Here is a 14,086-nt window from a genome sequence, read left to right on the forward strand (position 1 = left end):
CACTAGTCCACTGCCTATTTGCCATTTTAAATGCTGTGCTTCTTATTGGTAGAGACCTCTGGTGTTCTTCCAGTAGATGAAAAGGTGCATTTACGTTCCCAACAGGAGGCTCATCCACCATTTTGTGGAGAGTTTGAGACTTTACCAGATTATACTGATCCTCACAACTCCATTAACTCCATTATGGCTCGATCAGCTGAAGGAGAGATTCCTGGATTAGCCTCTCCTCCTCCAAAGAGGAGGAAGAAGAAAGACAATGCCTCTGAGGAGGAAGAAGAAAGACAATGCCTCTGAGACATTAGAGGGTGAAAAAACAGTCAGATGTGTGGGAGTTCTTCACACATCCAGCTTGTGAAAAAAGGTCAATGCACAGTGTGCCACCTGCAGGCTATGTGACCAAAAGCTCTGAAGGAGGATCAGAAGGCACTATTACTTCTGAACATAGACTGTGTGTTGGCACTTCAAGCTAAAAAGCATGAGAAGGAGCAAGGTAAGTTCCTGCCGACAAATATAAAGCATTCCAGTAATCGGGCATCCCAGCTTGTGCCACAAAAGGTGCTGCATTTATTAGAAGAATAAATTAATTCACAGTTCAGCATATTTGCACTCCACTGAATGGAGAACAATACAAGCACCTGGAGACATCCACCTCAGGATTGGGAATGAGATCATGTAGGAATATAATTGAAAATTCCATCTTTATGCATTAAACAGCTACATTTACAATTATCTCTGTGCACATGTGAAATATGATCCAGTTCCTACACAGGACAAATAAGGAGAACTTCAAGGTGGCAAATGCATATTCTAGGAGGCCTACGTACAGAATGAGTCTGTCTGTTTTCTCCATGTTGTTATTCCCTTACTTGAAGTTTTAGTTCAAGCATTGTCCTTGATTTTCCTGTTCGCACTGCCAAACTAGGAACTTGCTTTGAATGGTTCTTCTTTGCCTTCCTCCCCACTGCTATTTGCCCCAATCTTTTGTGTTACATCTTTTCCGCTTAAGATTTACTGCTTGGATTATGTTTGGTCAGCTGAGAAACTGCTCCTCAGATCACCCATTCTCTATGTTCATTGTTGGATTCCTTATTGTTTCCATCTTGTACACCCTTAACATTTGTCTGACATATTACCTCACGATATGACATAAGAATTCTAATACATGATTTTGTGACTTTCTTAATTCTGAGCTATTGCCTAAGAAAATCCACTATCTCTGGTCTCTATATCATTTCTACCACACTTTGTAACATATGAATTTCTTTCCTGACTGCACATTTTGCTACCCATTTTCAAGGTTCTGGCTGCTTAGCAGACTAATATGTCTTCTTTTCACTCAGAAAGACATATTGAATGCTTGCCCAGTATATTCCATGTTCCCACAGTAGCCTCTGAAGACCCCAGCCATGGCTATATTTGACCCTTATGTTATTCTATACTCCTCATATTACTCTATGTGGCTGTGATGGCTGACCCAACATCCTGAGGTTCCAGCAGGCACTCTCACAGGATGTGCATTTCTCACAAGAACAATTGAGTTTACCGTGAGATTTGCAAATTTTGTAGGAGTTTGGACATCTTGTGTGAGAAGTGTTCAGGTAATTTTTCTCACCATGGACAACCTATGAAAACCAAGCCAGCCCTTGCTTTGTTTTCTGATGCACTACAAGGCTAGAGCATACAGAGATTCCAGTTTCATAGTCATTGCAGTCTTTGAATTCATCACACCCATTTTAGTGTGAGACCTGTACTTACGTATGTTCCAACTTGAGGATCCCCAATATGTTACATTCAGTGTTGCAGCTGATAACCAGTTCCAACTTAGTACCTACAAAATATATTAATGCACAACACAGAAAATTGAACCAAAAAAGCAACATTATGCACAGCAGCGAAGAATACAATGGAACTACAGATTGAGAAACAAACTGTAAGAAGTTAGCTACATATTTGTTTGTATGGAGATTGCGATTCAAAAAGCAAGATCAGGTATCACACTGAATTAATAATAATCTATTTCGGACAAGAAGGCTGGATCACAGGGCAAGCATGGCTATACTGATGCAAGGCTGGAACAGAAATAATTAGTCATATATCTAATAGGCAACAGGATCGCTTAGTAGGTAGAACATTTGCCGTTGAAATATGTGTTGATCGGAAGATCATAAGTTTGAATCCTAGTATGGTTGAATAAGCCTGTTTTTGTATTAAAGCAGTAAACTGATTATCATTAATTTGGGTAGCAGTAACACCTGCTATGTTGCTTAGAAGTGTCAGATGTGTGGTATGGAGTGCTATATGACAAACAGGACATTATTCATTTGTTCCCATTTTGTAGGTAATCATCTACAAAACCCATTCTGTTGTCTGAAATTAAGATTCTGTTCATAGGCAAAGTGTGCCTTCTAAGACTAATCTGTTCTCTTGAAGAAAGACCTGCCTCCACACGACAGGCCCTTTCCTGTAAATGGTATCTATACTTCCTAAAGGTTCCTCTTACAAAAACTGACAATAAAAGAGGAATGGACCAGATGAATTGCAAAACAGCCCTAGATCAACATAGAGTGAGGCTGGGAGGATAGGTGCACACTGAATACTTTTAAGAGGTTTTGAAAGATAACAGAAATCTTGTAAGCTTTTATCTGGATTATGAAATGATCACAGAAATAAAGAGCATAGAGACCCACTGTGTGAATTGGGATTAAACCCAATTAATTCCCTATACTCATAATACGGGCACACATTTTAGGTCGAGCCTAGACTTGCGCTGTCAGGTGATCTGTTGTATGTACTTTGTGGGGTTTGACTCCTTCCATAGCTTTGACTGTGTCTATTCGGTTCTCTTGTAAACATCCAGGCTTGACAGTGGGTAATTTGGCTTCCTGGTCGTCCTTTTTTCAAGTGGTTAACTCCCCTCGAGTATTGCCCCAGGACCTGCAGGCTTCCGCTTTTTTCTATATTGCTAACTGCTCAGAGAATTGAAAAAAAAATGTGAACATCTTTTTACACAAGCGACCATGATTTCAGTCGGCTTCATATGCGACCTTTTTTCAGTGGCTTTGTGCATGCCTTTGTTTTCAGTGGCTTTGTGCGGGCCTTTGCCTTTATCTTGTTTAAAGTTTTTACCGTTTGCGTATGTGAGAGCACCTGTTTGTTGATTTTATTTGTTTGTGTGTGTGTGTTGTGTTTTGAAATCCGTTTTTTCAGTGGTTTTGTGCATGCCTTTGTTTTCAGTGGCTTAGTGTGTTCCTTTGTCTTTATCTTATTACAGTGTTATCATCTTTGTAAGTGAGTGCAGTCTTTCATTTATTTTATTTGTTTCAAGAGCGCAGCGCTTTATCTACTTCTTTTGTCCCTGGATTTAATATTATTTTTAACCCGACTTGACAAACGCATTTACTTGTCTCAGATGCATGGACACCTCAGCACCTTACACTTTTATGTCCTTGGTGATTGAACAGGGCCTGTGCTCATTCCAACCTGGGCCACCATGACAGAAATGGTCTGTTATGCAAATAACTCCACCGACCCCTCTGGCGGGGTCTTCATCAATGATTTTGCATAGAGATCAAAGATAAACACCAGCAAAAACCAGCAGGATGATTAAAGGGAGAGGGCAAGCACTGCTGCTCATGAGTTTGTCCCTTTTTCTTACTCTTTGTCCTGGGCTGAACACAGGCTGCCAAGAAGCAAGAACGGGGTGAAAAAAGGCCACAACTGGGCTTGCTTGGGAGGCATCCTTCAGCACCAGAATGAGCTGCAGCCGGGGCTGTGCCTGCTGTTGCTTCCCTGCGCCAGGCACATAGGGACTAGAGCTGGGCTGCTGCTGCCCTTCACAGCTACCGGTAAGTGCAAAACACCCTGACTTCCACGAGACCCCAGCAGATTCTGCGAGCATAAAGCGCGCACCCCGGCAGTGCTGTGTGCTGCCTCACACGGCTGACCCCATCAGCCACTGTGTGGTGCCCCCAGTATTGACACAGGCAGGCTTGCACATCCAACACTGGAAAAATCTTGCCATTCAGGGTGGCGCTAATAGCTCTAACTCTCGTTGTGTTTCAGCTAGACCCCCAGCTGTGATCCCTTATGTAGAGCACATACAATCACAGCAGTAATCTGTCTACGCCGCCCGCTGCCCAGTTTTAAGCCTTGCTTTCTCTGACTTATTTTTGCCTTTGCAAACGATTATAACTTTGTGAATGCCATTACACTGTTACCCATTCAACTCTATACAACTGCACTCTACACCACTACACTATAAATCACTACTCACCACCGCTCCACACCATACTACACACTACGTCTCCACACTCTATACCACTCTACTCTACATCACTCCGCTCTACACCAATACACTCTATGCTACCCCATTCTACTCAAAACCACTAAACTCAACAACACTTCACTCTACACCACTTTACTCAAAACAAATGCACTCTACCCCACTATACCTATGCCAACTACTTTGCACCTTTACACTTTACACCAACATACTCTACAACATTCTTCTATAAGGCACTGCAACCTATGTCACTATATGCCATTGCACTCTAAATCACTACACTCTACACCACTTCACTATACACTAAAACAATCTACTGTACACCATTGTACTCCATGCCACTACAAAACATACAGCTCTATGCCTCTGTACCATATTCAATATCTCTCCGTGTCACCACAGACTATGCTATGCCACTACAGTCTATAACTGCACTCTATACCAGTACCTTCCACACCACTTTACTCAAAACTAATATACCCTATGTCACTAAACCTATGCTAACTACTTTGCCCCAGTGCACTTTACACTACTATAAAAAGCTACATTCTACTCTATACAACAGCATTCTATACCACTATACGCTACATCACTCCATGCCATTACACTATACATCAATACACTTTAACAAACTGCACTACTTACCACTCTTTTCTACTCTGCACTACAGTACTCTACCTCACTCCGCTCTGCACTACTATGCTCTACACCACTCTAAACACAGCACTATACAAGCCTACACTCTAACGCTTTATTCTGCATAATTACACTCTATTCTATCACATTCTTTATTACTGCACTCAGCAAATCTCAACTCATACAGCTCTATGCCACTCCACACCACTACAATCAACACTACACGACTCCACTGTACCCTGCCCCACTCCATTCTACAACACTCAACGCAAGAAGAGCTGGTACACCATATACTCAGGGGCGTAGCTTTGAGGGTAGGGTGTTTGGAGTGTTACACCCCTCTGATAAATGTATTTTAGTTTCAGTTGGGTATGGTGAGGTGCCTGTCAGATTTTACCAGGATTGTTTACATAAACACAGACAAAACACACACACACTCTTCGCCCTCTCTGCATCAAACGTCTTCGAAATGTTTGTTAGTTTACAAAATATTGTGTATTCTCTCATATAGTACCCCTACCAAACCGCATTTCTCTCCCTTTCCGCTCACTTTTATGCCCCTTTTATGTACCCTGCTTCTCGTATAATGTATTTTACCATTAATTGTCAGTGTGATCATTGGAAAATCTGAGGCTCACACCCTCCCCCAATCTTACTGACCGAGCTACACTCCTAAATATTTTGTGTATCTGCTCAATATTGTTGGCTGAAAAAAAGAAGTATGTAAAGAAATTCTGCCTCGGTAAGAATGTGCAAACTTGTGAAGAGGCTCGTATTGCTGCTGGCAGGCATAACGTTTTCGGATTTAGTAGCTGTGCGACTGTCTAATACCTAATTTGAGGCTAAGAACATGTAAGTGCCAAAGCTGTTGTCATAAACTGTGCTTTTTAACTTCTGTTGTGCAGGGCCAACATTCCCATGCAGGTCCAATATCTCTATGCCCCATTTCTGAATTTGAGTTTGTTGTTATTGTTTTAAGTAATATTGTACTCATTTTTCCAATTATATAATGAACTTTTATCTGACTTTCTGACAAAGGAGCACTGTAAAGAACACAATGTTTCAAGGGTGTAGATGTCGAGGCCTACTCCTCTGTCTCACCCTAGGGGTTGACTTAATGCCATGCAGTGGACCAGGGATATTAATGTAGACCAAGGCTAAGGGGAGACAGGGTTAAGGAGAGAGCAAGAACCACACTGCTGCCGGCTGCAGGTTGGTGTTCGGAAAACCCAGAATAGATTTTTAAGGCACGGCATCTCAGGGCCAAATTATAAACATTAAGGTCTCCAACTAATGGGGACAAAACATAATTACTAAAGGGTTGACAACATGGGATAGGCATTACATTTAAGGGTAACAAAGTACAAGACCTGGTGCAAGCAGAGATAATGGTGTAACTTGCCTCTCGCATACCATAGACCCCGCACAGGATCTGAAGAAGGAATGCCAGTTTTTAAATACACTGCACCCTGCACTCGGGACTGCTCAGGACCTAACTTTGCAGTGACATATCTATTGAACAGGAAGTTATGGGCTTGGTAAAAGCTTTATTTTGCCGGGTCGAAATAACAGTTTTAAAACTGCACGTAGACTGCAATGGCAGGCCTGAGACATGTTAAAAGAGCTTCTTAAGTGGGTGGCAAAATCAGTGCTCTAGTGCCGCTAGTAGCATTTAATTTACAAGCTTTGGGCATATGTAGTGCACTTTACTAGGGTCTTACAATTACATTAAATATACCTATTAGGTGTAAGCCAATTCTACAATGTTTTAAGGAGAGAGCACAAGCACTTTAGCACTGGGTAGAACAGGAGGATTGAAGGCAAAAAGTTAGGGGAAAACCACACCAAGGATGACCAGTCTAACAGCAATGAGGCAGGAATCACAAACAGGGGGAAGAAAGCTAGGGGACTAAAGGGAACCAAACAAAGGGAGAAAACTATAAAAGTGGAGAGAGACACAGTAAATGGAGAATCACAACAAATTCTAATTTCAGGCAAGATATCTCTCTACAGGTGGGGTTTACCTGCCATATAAAGTCTGCAACGATCCTATTTGATAGATGGACCATAAACACCAATGATTGAAATCTCATATTGATATACCTGGCAAGCAAAGAAGAGACTAATGGGCTGATTTAACGCTTGGCGGTAACGGTCCATCTGAAAACCCATCAGCCACAGTGATGGCCCTATTTAGATGTCAGCGGGAGCATAGTCAAAAGACTGCCAATGGTCTGCCATCACCACCAAGAATCATCACCCACCCATAGGCTAAAGCAGTTGGCGGCGGGATGCCAGCCCTTTTCCTGCTGAGCCAATCATGATGTGCATTCCCACTGACTCAACTGTGGCAGCTAAATCCCCCCACCTGAGTTGGCAGATTGGGAGGGTTAAAAGGATGAAAGCAACGAAAGCATCCTGTTTTACACTTTCCACAGTTCCTCCTGTCGCGTAGGCTCTCATTATCCTAATGAGACTACTGGATTTTTGGGCGGCAAGATCGTTCACAGTGTGGAGGACTAAGTCTAACCCACGGCGAAGGACCCTTGTCACCCCGAATCCGGGTTGAGCTCCGGCTAACTAGCAGTGCCTTATCTCTCCCAAAGGGAAGAGACAATTGGGCAGCCGAGCGCATGACATCTTAGTGCTTCCCAGGGAAGTCGTGGTCACTCAGGTCCCAACCAGTTCTCTCATACACAGTGTGGTCTCATATATAAATGACAAAGGCAGTTTAAGTTTTAAAGATTGGTTTAATAAAACAACTGCATTTTAGATAACAAGGCGTGAGCTGCAATAACCAGAACCATACAACACAGTAGGATTTAAATAGTAACGAGGAGAGTGAAACATAAGAATAATGCTATCATAGTGCAATTAGATAACATTCTCTCTTCTAAGTTCTATTTTGAGCACAGCATGTTAAGCTCTAAGCCTGCCTTTTAGGTTGCCTCGGGAGGACATAGACCCTCATACCTGAGCAAAGGCCTGTGATCGGGATCAGCATCTGCAACAGGGCAGTCAGCATCTAGTTGTGGGTTCCTGGTCGGAATCTCCCTCTTACGTGTACCAGGACTAGGAAGTGTTTTTATAACTAACACGCCGGTGTTCTAAGAAACATCCCCACATAAGAATGTGTACTTTCTATGAACCCTAAAGACTAAACTTCTACCACGTCTATCGGCAATGTACCAGACTGTATTCTTGACTGAAGCACAGAGCGAGCAAGAATGTATTGTTTGAGAACTTCAGTGCTGAAGTAAGCTAAACAGTGTGATAGAAGAAAATAAAACAAGACAGTGAAACGGGTTATTGTAAAATAACAGTGCAAGGGTAAATAAAATGCATCTAGGGCAAATAGCACAGAGGTCTAATACATTAAGCAAACGCACAGAAAGCTACAATAAAAATGGCTACACTACACCCTCCCCCTGTCAGTAGAAAGTGGTTTAAGACGAAGCTAAAAATGCCCTAAGCTAAAAGATAATTAAAACCCTACAGAATTTCACCAAGTCAAGAGGACACCAAAGCACATGAATCCTCAATTTAAAAATAAGCATGCGGCTAAGAGCCAAATTCATGTAACAGTGTTAATTGTGACCAGATCCAATTTAAACAGTGGTCATGGAAAGCAGGAGGTTCTCCACTTCAGCAGATGACAAAACCGGAAAATCCACGCCAAACACTATCAAGGAGCAGGTGTGTTCCAAAGCCCCAGTGTCAACCAAGGCGGCATCCCGTACAGAGCCTGTGAACGAGTTAATATGAACTTCCTCCAGGAAGGGTATCTCGTAATCAGCCTCACGAAAAACGCAGCCGCAGCGTGCATGTCTGGGAATGAGCCCTCATCGGGAACATCAACAGATCAGCATCAACCACTGGGGGGCGTTGCTGTGAGAGACAGACGTCCAGTTCATATTCCAAATCGCACCAACGGCACCGAAACATGGGCTGCACACAATCCAAAACCGGTCTGAATGACAGAGACCAGTCACACCCCAAATTTTCCAGGAGTGTTGCTCCAAAGTGCTCCATCATGCATTCACGACACAGCTGCGCTGATGGGAGCGCCCACATTCGTCCTTGTTGCGGCGGGACAGCCATTGCAGAAAAACAACAGCAACAGCAAAATGCTGGCTAAGCCAAAGTTATCGGAAATCCCCCAAAAATGCTTCCCAAAATTGGATGAATAGCCGAAGGAATTAAACCGAATATGGAAGACAAGGTGTGAACAAAACCAACACCAACGGCTTTGAAAAAATGTGCTAATCCAGCCGTGCTGGACGCATTAAATATATGTCCCACGAGTTCACCAAAGTGGCTCGGAAAGTTGGTATTTAACAGGGACTGTATTTCTGCTGATGACCTTGCCACCTGAAGTGCGTAGGTCTCGCGTGCAGATGTAAGGGCCACATGCTTCTGAAACAATAAAGCCTTTAGTCTACTTAACTTGTCGAAATTCACCTTGGAAGTAGCAATGTGAGGCCAGATATCCGCTACCTCCCTTAATTTAGTGGGGGGAAACAACACACTCCCGCAGCAAGTAACGACCTTAGTGATCGAAACAACGTAAACTATTCCGGCCTGCATGCCACAACAGTCTTCACCATTGAGGAGGACGTAGCTGCAGTTTGAAAGCACCTGGAATGTGCGTTTAATCAAGGGGACCGGAAATCCCTTCAGATAGCAAGCCAAGTTTGCAACTGAGGCATTACATGCCCCATGTAAGGACATCTGCACACAAATCATTAAATGGCTGACTGAAGTCTCGCATTCACCACCGCTAAGAAAGACCTCTTTCATACCATTGAGACATTTGTACAAGAAGGGAAGCTCCCACACCTCATGGATATAACTATCCCCCAACTTCTCATATCTGCCTACCGGAACTTGTTTCAAACAAGAAGTGAATTGTAACATAGAAATAGGCAGATTAATAACCCTGTGTATCAACCACTCTGCAGACGGGATTTTGGCCACAGTAAAAGGCAATCTTTCTAATTTTTCAATGTTGAGCATGACATAAGTCGCCTCCTTCTTAGCCATTAGTTGTTGTTGTTGCGTTAAATTAAAGGAAAAAAATATCTCCCTGGCACTGATGTGCTGCCAAGGAACGCGACCCGCCTTCAACGTCTGAAGTGTCCAACCCAACTGCATAATAGACTGGGTCTGACTTTGTCCATGATATAAAGAAGACATATCAGATCGTATAAGGTCTATAGCAGAAGAAACAATGTTGTTAATCGTATATATTCGGTCGGACAAGGTGTGAATTCCATTATCCACAACAGCTAATGCCTTTTTCAAATTTTCCTGATCTATCTGCCTTAACCGGGCTGCAGCCTCCTGTTGGGAAAGTTTCCATATTTCATTGTACACTTCGTACAAGAAATGCTTCCTACGTGGTGTCTTCGGGCCTGACAAAAAATCTTGCAAGTCAGTGTTATTAGACAGGAGAGTGAGATGTGTCTTGACTGCATCTAGTGAGGATGATTTTTACCATTGTTGGCACAATTTTCCCACACTATATGTAATTATAATTTCAGCATGCTCTGCTGATATATAGCGAGGGTCTTCCCGACTCGTCCTGAAACCCCCCGAGGAGGTGACAAAACATTGATGACACCCATTGGTGTCTATAGGCCACAATAACCACCCGCCCGGATGTGTCAATGAAGTGTTAAATGTACCATTCTGGACCCAGTCTGTAAACTCACTAAAAGTGGCATTTATGTATTTCTTCCAGTTATTAACTTTTGTGGGGACAGGTATACTAGGCATGTTCAATTCTCTAATTGTTGCTAAGCCCAAACAGCTAGTCTGTTGTACTGTTTCATTTAAAAAAATCATTTGGACGGGAATGAGATATGCTCTAAACAATGTTTCTCTACCCTTTGTCTGCCAATGTTTTGTTCCCCAAACACTTTTCAAATCAACATCATTTGACCAATATTCATAACCTTCAATCGACAGTCGGGAGACAAAAGAATCTGAGTATATAAATTTCGTATTAGTCAACAACATTTGCTTATCTTTAGACGGAGTTAACTTAAAATAATCTGACTTAGCATTCATTTGATGATGCCCAGAAAAATACGTAAATTTGTCAGAATAAGTTTTAGAACTCCCTTGCGGGGGAGTTGGGCAATGCTCCGATTGCATATAGTCAAATATCATTTTTGGACTACTTGCTTTGTGTATAAAATGGTGCCCATAATAAGTAAAGCAAAACATGTCACCATAATTGTCTTTAAACTGGAAAACATCATCATTTTCATAGACAGTATAATATTGTAATTCAGTCATCATGGAACCAACTGTCTTTACATCCCAATCATCAGATACAATGCCTGGTATTACTATATCATTCATAGATAACTTTAGGACATATGGTATTTGAATTATCTCAGTTGGACCATATATATCAAACATTACTTTATCCCACACAATCCCATCCAGAATTGGCACTGCAGAAATGTTCACAAAGGACAAGTCTCTTTGAACGTTATGTGATGAAAAATGTGGCTTCTACACCTCCTCCACCTGTTGAACCGCTGATCTCTCAGGAAGAAAATGACCATGTATCGACAGAAAAAAGGTAATGACAAACCCTATCCAGAGAAAAAATGCTGACATAGTCAATAAAAGCCACAGCTAGTTCCAAGGAAAATCAAAATACGTATCTTTAAGCCAACACATCAGCTTACGTGGATCTGGGTCAGTAGCTGAAGAGGCAAACGAGTCAGATAGACCATCGTTGTTGTTGGTAAAGTACCCAGAGGCAGTTAGTGAAAAAGGTGTCGCCGTATTCAATGGAGGAGTTGGTGTTTATCGCGGTGGTACACTGTAGATAGCACCATCCTCAAAGTCAGTAGTCATGGTGAATTGATCAAATGTTTCTAAGTTATTTGTTGTCAGTGGAACTAATGCGAGATCATCATCCACCCTCCCCAAGCTCGGAGAGGCAACAGTGTTGGTATAGATAACTTGAAGCGGAACATCTTCCCCAGTAGTGAGAGGGATTCGGGAACTACTGGATGTTCCTCTTGGTCTGCTGTGCAGAATCGGCCACATGTTGTAACTTGAGATTGTCAATAGAAACAAAGCGATTTTCTTTGGCACCTGGCAACGTTGGTAAAATAACAGTTCTCGTTCCGTGTATCCCCAAAACAGGGACTGGTGCTCGATAAGAAGGGCCAAATTCTTTTTTCACTGCAAAGTTTTCATGCACAAGATCCCCAACTCTGGGAATCAAACCAGTAGGTGTTACTGGCACATCCTTAATTCCTGTGGAGGCAGCACTTTTAGAAGAGTTATCTTCACGGAACTATTGTAATTCCTGCAAAACAGTGACACAATCATTTATGTCAAAAGGCGTTTCTGCCGCCTCCACACCAGGACCATCAAGATCCGAAACAAACATTTGTGTTCCGAACAGGCACTCATATGAAGTACGACCCCCCAGGGACCTTCTAGGCAGGTTATTCAGTGCTCTCTGAACTCCATAAAGGTGGGTTAGCCAACTACGACCCGTACCTAAGACTATGGCTGTTAAGGATTGCTTTAAATTGCGGTTTAATTGCTCCACGACAGAATTTCCCTCGGGATGAAATGGAGACGAGAACTGGAGCAGGACCCCCAACAAAGCCATGGTGTCCCTGAATGCCCTTGAGGCAAAAGCAGGGCCCTGGTCCGAACGGAATGCCGCAACTGCATATGTACCGACAAAGACACGCAATTCTTTAATAACGGTTCGAGCATCAGCCGAGCGCTGTGGCCACACCCACACAAATCTGGAGCAAGAATCAACAGCGACTAGTAAATATTCGTATGCACTATCCGGTGTTAGTGGACCGCAATGATCCAAGTACACACATTGTAACGGTCTGTTGGATATTAAGAGGGGTGTCTGCGGCGGGCGCCTAGCTGTTGAAACTTTAATTTGTTGACAGATGTCACAACAAAGGACATACTGCTTAGTCTCTTTATAGAGAACAGGCCACCAGTAACGGGCCTGTAATAGCCAAATTGTGGCGGCCACGCCAGCATGTGCAGATGCAACTCCATCATGCGCTGCATTAATCAATTGTGGTCTTACAACTTTATTGGGGATCTCGAGTATGCCTACACTAGGTATTTTAACCTCAGCGTTGAGCATACTTCCCATGAAGTATTGATATTTATTAGGAAATCATTTAGGATAGGGCGTGCCATCAACTGTAGCTTTTATGAAAGCCAGAATCTCTGTGTCTGGTTTGGAACTCGAACGAGTCACTGCGGCCACAGTGGCAACTGCCACTGCCGACTTTGCGGCTTCATCAGCCAAAGTATTCCCAGCAACGGGTATTCCAACGCGCTGGTGTCCAAGAGTATGTACAACATGGACTTTGGATAGCGTGTCCTTCAGGTCTGCTACCTTCCCCCCACAGCAGTCTGTGTTTTATGGTGTTGCCTTTTAAATCTCTGAACCCATTAAAGCGCCAGTAATGTAGGTATTCATTAAAAGACTGGACACAATAATACGAATCACAAACAATCAGTGTGAACTGTGTCAGATTTGTATGTTCTAATGCCATCAATGGAGCTTTCAGCTCAGCCAATTGTGCCGTACAATCCCCTAAGGTTTGTGTATAAGTATGTTGAGGGCAGAATTTCTCCCCCTCCATATGGCCGCTCACTACTGCACATGCAGCAGAATATTGGTGTTTTGTCCCCATCGCCGGTTGCGCACAGCCATCGGTGTACATTACTACTTGATATTGATCAATAGGCAACGTGTCAGAGGGAACAGGAAATTCAACTTCATATTGCAGAAACTCTTGAGTTTGTTATTTTTGGTCAAAAATGTAATCTACATCAGTGGCTGTTAAAGACGTAGCCCATTGTATCCATCGCGGGTGCAGTGCTTTTGCGTTAGGAACGCTAGCTTTTGTAACAGCCTCCAGGGCCAGAATAGGGGAAACAACAATAATGCGTTTACCCTGGGCAAGAGGTCGTTCTTTAATAACAGCCATCTGTACAGCAGTGAGAATTTTCTTTGTTGGTGCAAATCGTTGTTCAGCAGCCGAATACAAGTGGGGCTTGTATCCAATCGGGACTGTCTCACCTTCATTAAATGTGACATATGTAAACCCAATGGCCCCAGCTGTCACCCTGATGACCAAATGCGCC

The sequence above is a fragment of the Pleurodeles waltl genome, chromosome 5, assembly GCF_031143425.1.
Source record: "Pleurodeles waltl isolate 20211129_DDA chromosome 5, aPleWal1.hap1.20221129, whole genome shotgun sequence".
NCBI lineage: Eukaryota > Metazoa > Chordata > Amphibia > Caudata > Salamandridae > Pleurodeles > Pleurodeles waltl.